The sequence below is a fragment of the Furipterus horrens genome, unplaced genomic scaffold, assembly GCF_987537825.1.
Source record: "Furipterus horrens unplaced genomic scaffold, mFurHor1.1.pri manual_scaffold_4, whole genome shotgun sequence".
Classification (NCBI taxonomy): Eukaryota; Metazoa; Chordata; class Mammalia; order Chiroptera; family Furipteridae; genus Furipterus; species Furipterus horrens.
The window spans coordinates 172,230,738-172,240,328 of NW_028327174.1; the positions used below are offsets into that span (position 1 = coordinate 172,230,738).

General features: G+C 40.4%; 1 protein-coding gene and 1 pseudogene across 6 annotated transcripts in view; one reads left to right on the forward strand and one right to left on the reverse strand.

Moving 5' to 3' along the window:
* The window catches only part of UBAP2 (ubiquitin associated protein 2), a 123,103-nt gene extending 122,744 nt beyond the window's left edge, over positions 1–359 (reverse strand). For 4 of the 5 annotated variants that reach the window (XM_090274288.1, XM_090274287.1, XM_090274285.1 and 1 more), the window contains exon 1: positions 294–358. The gene's annotated coding sequence lies outside the window, so the exon portion shown is untranslated. Of the gene's footprint in view, positions 1–293 lie in introns of all 5 variants that reach the window. The other variant, XM_090274290.1, reaches the window with a different exon arrangement.
* A 390-nt stretch (positions 360–749) lies between these two features.
* On the forward strand, positions 750–9,196 carry LOC150013313 (U1 small nuclear ribonucleoprotein C pseudogene; annotated as a pseudogene). Its single transcript, XR_016510806.1, has 2 exons — positions 750–830; positions 8,267–9,196. The product of XR_016510806.1 is annotated as a U1 small nuclear ribonucleoprotein C pseudogene (transcript).
* Positions 9,197–9,591: the final 395 nt, after the last annotated feature.

Consider the following 9,591-nt stretch of genomic DNA (forward strand, 5'->3'; position numbering starts at 1 on the left):
AGAGAGAGGAGGGCGCCCCCTGGGGCTGGGTGGGGCCGGGCCGACTAGGACCCGGGAAGGCAGGAAGAAGGCAAGAGGCAACAGGCCTGGGAGAGGAAAGAGGACGCCCGGGCCTGGGCATAGTGAAGACGCATGAAACCGGCGAAGGAAGCTCGGCCCGATCCTCACGGGTGGGCGCTGGGGCAGGAGGAAGGGGGTTGGAGGAAAGAAGAGCTGAACCCAAGGCTAGAGAGCGCACTCCGCAGCACTGAGGGCCCTGGAACTGGGGAGGAGAGAGAGAGGGTGCCAATTACCAAGGCTGTTCTTGCTGCACTCAGCACCAGCCGCCTCCGCCGCCGCTGCCGCCGCTCGTTACCTGCCAATGTGCCTCTTACAAAGCAGCAGCAGCGGCGGCGGAGGCGGCCCGTCCGGTCATGTGGCCTTTACGTCACGGGAGAGGGCGGAGCCACCGCGCGTCTCTGGTGCACGGCTCATCAGCCCCGCCCAGGAGGCGCATCACTTCCTCTACCCACCCCCAAGGCCAACTGGGAAGGCCCAAACCGTCGAGGCGAGGGGAGGCGCGGGATGGAGCAAATAAAGGAGATTTTACGGGATTTCGCGCACTGAGGGTTATCGGGGGAGAACTCCGCTCAGAATCCACGATACTCAGAACTGTAGCTTTGTCGCGTTGTGATGACCTCACAAGATATGCCAACTCGCACCTGCTTGCATCATGTGACGTGGTCCAACCACTCACGGCAACAAACGTTGCGCGGGGCACTACGACTCCTAGCTTGCTGCACGGCACAGGCTCCCAACAGCGCAGCCATTCCCTCGCAGTATTATAAGTGGTATGTCTAAGACTTAGTGCCGAGGGGAGGCTGAAAGGGTAAGCGGACAAGACTCGAACCTGAGACTAATACCATTCGGTGCCTTCTGCCAGCTGGCTGAGCGCGGTTCTTGCAGTGAGAAGTAGTCCCGGCGGGGGAGGGTTTCGACACCCACTGCCCGGCGCTCGCGCGTAGCCCCGCTGCCTGCGCGGGAAAACGCCAACGGCTAGCCGTGGTTCCCGCGGCACCAAGCAGGCTTCTAATAGAACCTCTACTGGACCAGAGGGTCTCGCGGCTTGTCTTATTAAGAGTGGGATCGAATTCTGCTGAAAAGATTTAACATTTATTGAACGCCTACTCGATGTCAGCCATTTATACAACTTTTTATTAACATATGATTATATCGGCAGCTGTCCGTCTCGAGACATATGATTAACCCTTTGAGAAAAGCTTGTCTCCACTTTAAGCATGAAAAAACGGTTAGAGAGGTCCAGTTGTTTCCTGCTTTATACCCAGACCAGATTTTTTCTCTGGAATGAATAATCCTTTCAAAAAGTTCTCACCTGTTTTAACATCAGGAATTAAGGAGGGGAAAAGGAGATAATGGTTTATAATTGTACAGTGTTTTAGAGTTTAAAGTATTTTCTCATTTACTGGCTTATTTGATCTTCAAAGGCAGTATCTCATTGGCTAGATACATGGACTTTGGAGTTCAGTATGCCTTACCTCTCTAAATTCCAGCTTTCCTTTGTGGTAACTACTTCACCAGGTGTTGAAAATTAAAGGAGATTATGTAAAGTACCTGCTCCACACATAGTAAATCCTCAATAAATATTCATAATTATTTTCACATCCCGCATGTACCCTTTGGACACAAGTCTAAGGAGGCTAGTGAATTAACATATACTTATATTTGTGCAAGGCAGTATAGTAATTACTAACGCGTTAGTTACTAATAGACTAGTTGTACGTTAAATTACTGGATGAAAAACAATCAAAAACCTTAACAGTCCTGTTCAGTTCGGGGGAGGCCTTTGTTACTCATCTGAATTGATCAAAGACTGCTCCCACTGTGCCTTTAACAAATAGAATTTACCACTATTCATGTGCAGATGTATTTTAGCTCCCCTTTAGACAGCTAGGATTATGTCTGCTCTTCCTCTGTATTCCTGCTTTATAGAAATGTGTGGGAGAGTCAACAATTAACACCTCTCCTTGAGAGACAAAAACTTAATGGAAAGAGCACGAGAAAACAATCCTGAAAGGATATATACAAACCAGATAACATGTTATAGCTTAAGAGTGAGAAAGATGGTTTGTGATTGAAGGGTGTTAGTCAAAAGGAACTATAATGAACCTAATCTGTAATGTTTTAATTTTTTTATAGGGAGAAGGTACTAGTGTTTTCTTTTTTAAAACTTAATTTATTGGGGTGACATTGGTTTATAAAATTATATAGGTTTCAGGTGTACAATTATATAATACATCATCTGTATGTTGTATTGTGTTCACCCTCCAAGTCAAATCTCCTTCCATCACCATTTATCTCCCCTTTACCCTCTTTTTTTAAGATTTTATTTATTTATCTTTAGAAAGAGAAAGGGAGGGATAAAGAGAGGGAGTGAAACAAGGATCACTCCTACACACCCCCACCAGGGAACAAACCAAAACCCAGGCATGGGCCCCAATTCAGAATAGAACTGGCAACCTTTCACTTTGCTGGATGATGTACAATCAACTGAGCCACACCTGTCAGGGCTCTTTACCCTTTTCTACCTACCCTCACCCCCTTTTCCTCTGGTAATCACCGTACTGAGTTTATGAGTTGTTTTTGCTTCATACCTTCACCTTTTTCACTCAGTCCCCTAACCATACTTTCCACTTTGTTAGTTTATTTTGTTAATTAGGTTCCACATTTACATGAAATTATATGGTACTTATCTTTCTCTGACTGGCTTCTTTTACTTAGCATACTCTCAAGGTCCATCCATGCTGTCACAAAAGGTAAGCTTTTCTTTATTACAGCCAAGTAGTATTCCATTGTGTAAATGTACCACAGCTTTATTATCCACTCATCTACTGATGGCACTTGGGCTGCTTCCAAATCTTGGATATTATAAATAACACTGCAATGAACATAGAGATGCATGTATGTATTCTTTCAAATTGGTGTTTCAGGTTTCTTCAGATATATTCTCAGAAGTAGAATCACTGGTTCACAGACAGTTCCATTTTTAATTTTTTGAGGTACTTCCACAGTGCTTTCCACAGTGCTTCCCACAGTGACTGATCCAGTTTGCATTCCCACCAACAGTGCATGAGGGTTCCCTTTTTTTCACATCCTCACCAGCACTTGTTTGTTGGCTTATTGATGACAGCCATTCTGACAAGTATGAGGTGATACCTCATTGTGGTTTTAATTTGCATTACTCTGATGATTAGTTGATCTTGAGAATCTTTTCATATGTATATTGTCAGTCTGTAGGTCCTATTTGGAGAAGTGTCTGTTCAGGTTTTTTGCCCACTCTTTTCCCCATTTTAAAATCATTTTATTTTTCAATTATAGTTGATATATATTATTAGTTTCAGGTGTACATCCCAGTGATTACACATTATATAACTTATTAAAGTGATCTTCCTGATAAATCTTGAACCCATCTGACATCATACATGGTTATTAGAATATTATCGACTGCATTCCCTATGTTGTACTTTACATTTCCATGGCTATATTGTAACAACCAATTTGTACTTAATCCCTTCACTTTTTTCACCCTTCCCTTCAACCGCCCTCCTATCTAGCAACCATCAAAATCTCTGTATCTATGAGTCTATTTCTGTTCCGCTTGTTCATTTATTTAGTTTTTTAGATTCAATTGTTGATATCTATTTATTGCCATTTTCTTGTTCATATTTTCTGTCTTTTCTTCTTAAAGAACACTCTTTAACATTTCATATAATACTGATTTCATCGTGATGAACTCCTTTAGCTTTTTCTTTTTCTTAAAGATTTTATTTATTTTTAGAGAGAAGGGAAGGCAGGGAGAAAAAAAGGGAGAGAAATATTGATGTGGGAGAGAGACGTTGATTGGTTGCCTCTTGCATGCCCCCAACTGAGAACCTGGCCCAAAACCCAGGCATGGGCCTAGACCAGGAATCAAACAGGTGACTTTTTGGTTCACAGGCCAGCACTCAGCCCACTCACTAAGCCACACCAGCCAGGGCCCTTTAGCTTTTTCTTGTCTTTTTCTAATTGATAGCTATGCTGGGTAATCTTGCTTGTAGTTCCTTGCTTTTCATCACTTTGAATATTTCTTGCCAATCCCTTCTAGCCTGCAAAGTTTCTGTTGAGAAATCAGCTGACAGTCTTATGCTTTACCCATTTTTTGAATTGGATTGTTTGTTTTTTTGTTTGTTTGTTTTTGGTGTTGTTTTATAACTTCTTCATAAATTTTGGATATTAACCCCTTATCAAATATATCATTGGCAAATATGTCCTCCCATTCAGTGGGTTGTCTTCCATTTAATGATGGTTCTCTTTGCTGTGCAGAAACTTTAGTTTGCCCTAGTCCCATTTGTTTTTGTTGTTGTTGTTGCCTGAAGAGATGTATCAGAAAAAATATTGCTACAAGAAATGTCCAAGATTTTACTGCCTATGTTTTCTTCTAGGATTCTTATGGTTTCAAATCTAACATTTAAGTTTTCGATCCATTTCAAGTTTATTCTAGTATATATTGTGAGGAGGTGGTCTAGTTTCTTTCTTTTTTTTTTTTTTTTTTTTTGCATACACTGTCTGATTTTCCCAACAGATTATCGTTATCCCATTATATGTTCTTGTCTCCTTTGTCAGACATTAATTGACCATAAAGGTGTGGGTTTATTTCTGGGCTCTCTATTCTGTTCCATAGATGTATATGTCTGCTTTTATGCCAGTGCCATGCTGTTTTGATTACTATGGCCTTGTAGTGTAGTTTGATATTAGGTAGCATGATTTCTCCAACTTTGTTCTTCTTTCTCACGCTTGCTGTGGCTATTTGGGGTCTTTTGTGGTTCCATGAAATTTTTTGGAATATTTGTTCTAGTTCTGCGAAATATGCCATTGGTACCTTGATAGGAATTGTGTTGAGTCTATAAATTGCTTTTGGTAGTATGGACATTTTAATGTCCTACCCATTAACGCATTATATGCTTCCACTTATTTGTATCTCTGAGATGAATGTGCCTCACACACCCTAGGCTTGGTTGGAAGCTGCTCTGTCCAGCAGAGTGTTTGTGACCACGGCGGAACAAACTTTTACCCAGGACACTTTATTATGTCCGATGAACAAACTTTTACCCAGGACATTTCATTATGTCTGGGGTAAGGAAGGTGACTGCTCTCTCTAGTGGACAACAGCAGTTAGACCTTCTTCCCTCCTGCCTTTTATTGAGGAGGATACACATGAGAGATACAAGGTCAAGATTCATGAATCATCAGTAGTTTGGAGGCGTTAGGATTACAGTTGACAGTAACAGATTACATGTACTAGTACAAAGGGTACAGTGACTAGTCTGTGTCAGGGTCTATCAAACATCTTGATGCCACACTGGCAGTAGGTGCAAGGTTTCATACATTCCTTGCTCGAGATTGTTTATGTTACATTAATGATAAAGAAAGCAGAGCAAGTTCTAAAGCATAATAAGCATTCTTTAAATCCAATTCCCACGGAAACCCTCTGAGTGGCTTTCAGTTGTTTCACACGCAGCCTTATGTTGAGACTTAAAGACAAGCACAGCTAGAATGCCGGCAGTAGTCATGCTCACGCTGGGGCTACAATTCCCTAAACCATGAGGAGCAATTCCCTACATATCTCCTCCAGTTTCTTTCTTCAGTGTCTTACAATTTTCCAAGTCCAGATCTTTTACATCCTTGGTTAAATTTAGTCCTGTGTATTTTTTTTTATGTAATTGTAAATGGGATTGCTTAATATAACTGATTTCTGGATATTTATTTTGTATCTTGCTACTTCACTGAATTTATTTATCAGTTCTAGTAGTTTTTTGGTGGAATCTAGGGTTCTCTATATATAGTATCATGTCATCTGCAAATAATGACAGCTGTACTTCTTCCTTTTCAATTTGGATGCCTTTTATTTCTTCTTCTTATTTAACATAGGACTTCTAGTACTATGTTGAATAAGAGTGGTAAAAGTGGATGTCCCTGTCTTGTTCCTGATCTTAAGGGAAATCTTGTAGTTTTTGCCCATGGAGTATAATGTTGGCTGTGGGCTTATCATATATAGCCTTCTTTTCTTAATCCTCACATGAGGACATTTTTTATTGGTTTTAGAGAGAGGAAGGGAGAGACAAACATCAATGTGAGAGAGAAGCATTGATTGGTTGTCTCCCCTACAACCCGAGTCCAGGAATCAAACCCGCAACCTAGGTATGTGCCCTGACCAGGAATTGAACCCACAGTTACATTTTTAAATGACTAAAAGAAAAATCAAAAGAATAATAATATTTCATGATACATAAAACATGAAATTCAATTTTTAGTATATATTAAATTCTATTGAAACTCAGCCATGCTTATTTATGTATTGTCTATGACTGCTTTCACAATGCAATAGCAGAGTTGAATTTAAAACAACAACAAAAAAAAACACATGGCCTGGACAGCCTAAAGTAATGACATTCTGGCATTTTACACAAAAGTCTTCCAACCCCACCCCAACCAGTGTGGTTCGGTTGCTTGGGCAGCATTTCCACAAAACAAGAAGTCTCTCATTTGATTCTTGGTTGAGGGCACAAGAGGCAACTGATCAATGTTTCTCTCACAACGATGTTTCTCTGCCTCTCCCTCCCTTCCCCTCTCTCTAAAAATAAATAAATAAAATCTTTAAAAAAAACAAGTTTAGCCCTGGCTGTTATGGCTCAGTGGATTGAGCACCAGCCTGTGGACCAAAAGGTTGCTGGTTCGATTTCCAGGCAGGGCACATGTCTGGGTTGTAGACCAGGTCCCCGGTTGGGGGCTTGAGAGAGACAGCTGATCACTGTTTCTCCCTCACATCATGTTTCTCCCTCTTTCTCCCTCCTTTCCCCTCTCTCTAAAAATAAATAAATAAAATATTTAAAAATAAAAAATAAAGTTTGCCAACCCCTATTCTAGATGTATCTAAGAGTACGACCTTAGGTAAGGTAGTTAATCTCTTCTTGCTTTGTTTTCTCATCTGCAAAATTAGGATAATAATAAATACATCAGAGATTGTCTGGAGGATTAGGAGTTCAGCTATAATGTTGGGTTTTAAGTTTTTTATTTTATCCTTTTTGAGAAGAATTCTGAAATCTAGATAAATGGACAAAACATACCAACAATTCCTAAAAGAGGGATGATAGCTAAACAACAAACATGGAAGCATGTTATGCCTCATTTACAATTTTTAAGTGAAAGTTATAGCAATAATATGCATTTTGCCTATCAAATTAATAAAGAGTGAAAATAATGATGTTACCCAACGCTAATCTGTGTTTAGTAAAAGAAGGACTCTTGTTTAGCTAATACAAATATAAATTGGCATAAACCTTTTGGAAAGCTAAAGGTCATATAATAAAGCCCCTTGATCCAAAGTAATTCTGGTACTCTGCCCTAAGGAAATAATTTTAAATATGGAAAAATTTTAGGCAGAAGAGAACATTTCTCACAGCTTTATTTATAAAAGCAAAAAAAAAAAAAAAGAAAGAAAAAGGAAGCATCTTACATATCTGACTATAGAGGAATGGTTAAGTTATGACATTCTTACTAGATCTGATATTATCCTGCCTTTATAAATAATATTTACAAAGAATATACCAGAACATGGGAAAACACTTGCTTTACACTGTTTGGTATAAAAAACCAAAACCAAATTGCTGAATGAATATAACTAAGAACACTATGTATAGGAAAGAAAGGTTATAAAAATATGCCAAAAAAATATTAATATGGGCCAAGTTTATATCATGGGATTAAAGGTAGCATTTTCCAATTTTCACGCCTGTATTTTCAAATTGTTTTTAATACTCGGGTCTTTTGTGATTAAATGTTTAAACAAAAATAAAATTTTTTAAAAAATGTTTAAACAAAACATTTAGATGGGGAAAAAACATTTAGAACTGGGATATTGAAAGCTGTATGCTTTAAGAGGAATTGAAGATATATGAATATGACTTTCCAGAAATATTGAATTTCTAGGGTGGTGTTATGGGCTGATTTATGTTTCCCTCAAATTCTTTCTTTTTTTAAGTTTTCAAATTTATTGATTCAAGGAAAGAGAGAGACATCTATTTGTTGTTCTACTTATTTATGCATTCATTGGTTGATTCTTGTGTGTGCTGACAGGGGATTGAACCCATAATACGTGTGAACCAACTGAGCTACGCATCCAGGGCAAGAAATTAGATTTTTAAAACATTTCACTCCTCTGTTCAAAAATCAGGGACGGAGTGGCCGACAGCCTGCACAACAACATGCCCAAGTTTTATTGTGACTACTGCGATACATACCTCACCCATGATTCTCCATCTGTGAGAAAGACACACTGCAGTGGTAGGAAACACAAAGAGAATGTGAAAGACTACTATCAGAAATGGATGGAAGAGCAGGCTCAGAGCCTGATTGACAAAACAACTGCAGCATTTCAGCAAGGAAAGATACCTCCTACTCCATTCTTTGCTCCTCCTCCTGCAGGGGCAATGATTCCACCTCCCCCAGTCTTCCGGGTCCTCCTCGCCCTGGTATGATGCCAGCACCCCATATGGGGGGCCCTCCCATGATGCCAATGATGGGTCCTCCTCTTCCTGGGATGATGCCAGTGGGACCTGCTCTTGGAATGAGGCCACCTATGGGAGGGCACATGCCAATGATGCCTGGGCCACCAATGATGAGACCTCCTGCCCGTCCCATGATGGTGCCCACTCGGCCTGGAATGACTCGACCAGACAGATAAGGAGAGAGGGGAGCCTCTTTCTATCAGTTTTGTATTACTTGTTCTACTTCACCAGGAGATCATGGTGCTGTGACTCAGGATGTTCCCTAACAGCATGACAAAGAAGACTCGCTCCCTTTTCCTATCAGAGAAAATAGTTTTGGAGGGGAGTAGTGGGACAAAAAAATTTTTTTGTTGTTTGTATTGTGAAATGTGAAAATAAAATGGTGAACTCTGTTAGCTTAAAAAAAAAAAAAAATCAACACTGTAAGCCCTCGCTGATATGGTTCAGTGGATAGAGCACCAGCCTGCAAACTGAAAGGCCTCAAGTTTGATTTCCGGTCAAGGCATGGGCCTGGGTTGTGGGAAGGTCCCCAGTTGGGAATTACAAGAAGCAACCAATTGATGTTTCTCTCCCTCTCTCCCTCCCTTCCCTTCTCTCTGAAAATAAATAAAGTCTTTCTTTTTTTTTTTTTTACAAAATCAACACTGTACTTTGAAAATAATTCTGCCTACTCTTCTCAAAGCCCTCTATAATCTGGTTCATCCTTCCTGTCCAACTTTATTTCTCTCTCCTAGTCATTGGTGCCCCTCCATTCCTGCATCCCAAGACCTTCATGACTTTGTACCCTCACTATCCTCCCTCAATACCTACCTTCCCACAACACAGATCTCACACCCTCTCCCCAGGCCTACCTTTCCGGGGAATCCCAGCCCTCACTAATCTTGCCAGTCTCAACAGTGTTGTTAGCCCTTCACATGTGTGGGTCTTGCTATTCAAACAGACTATAAATTAGCAGAAAATCATTATCTTGTACTTGCTCTAAATCCCCTCA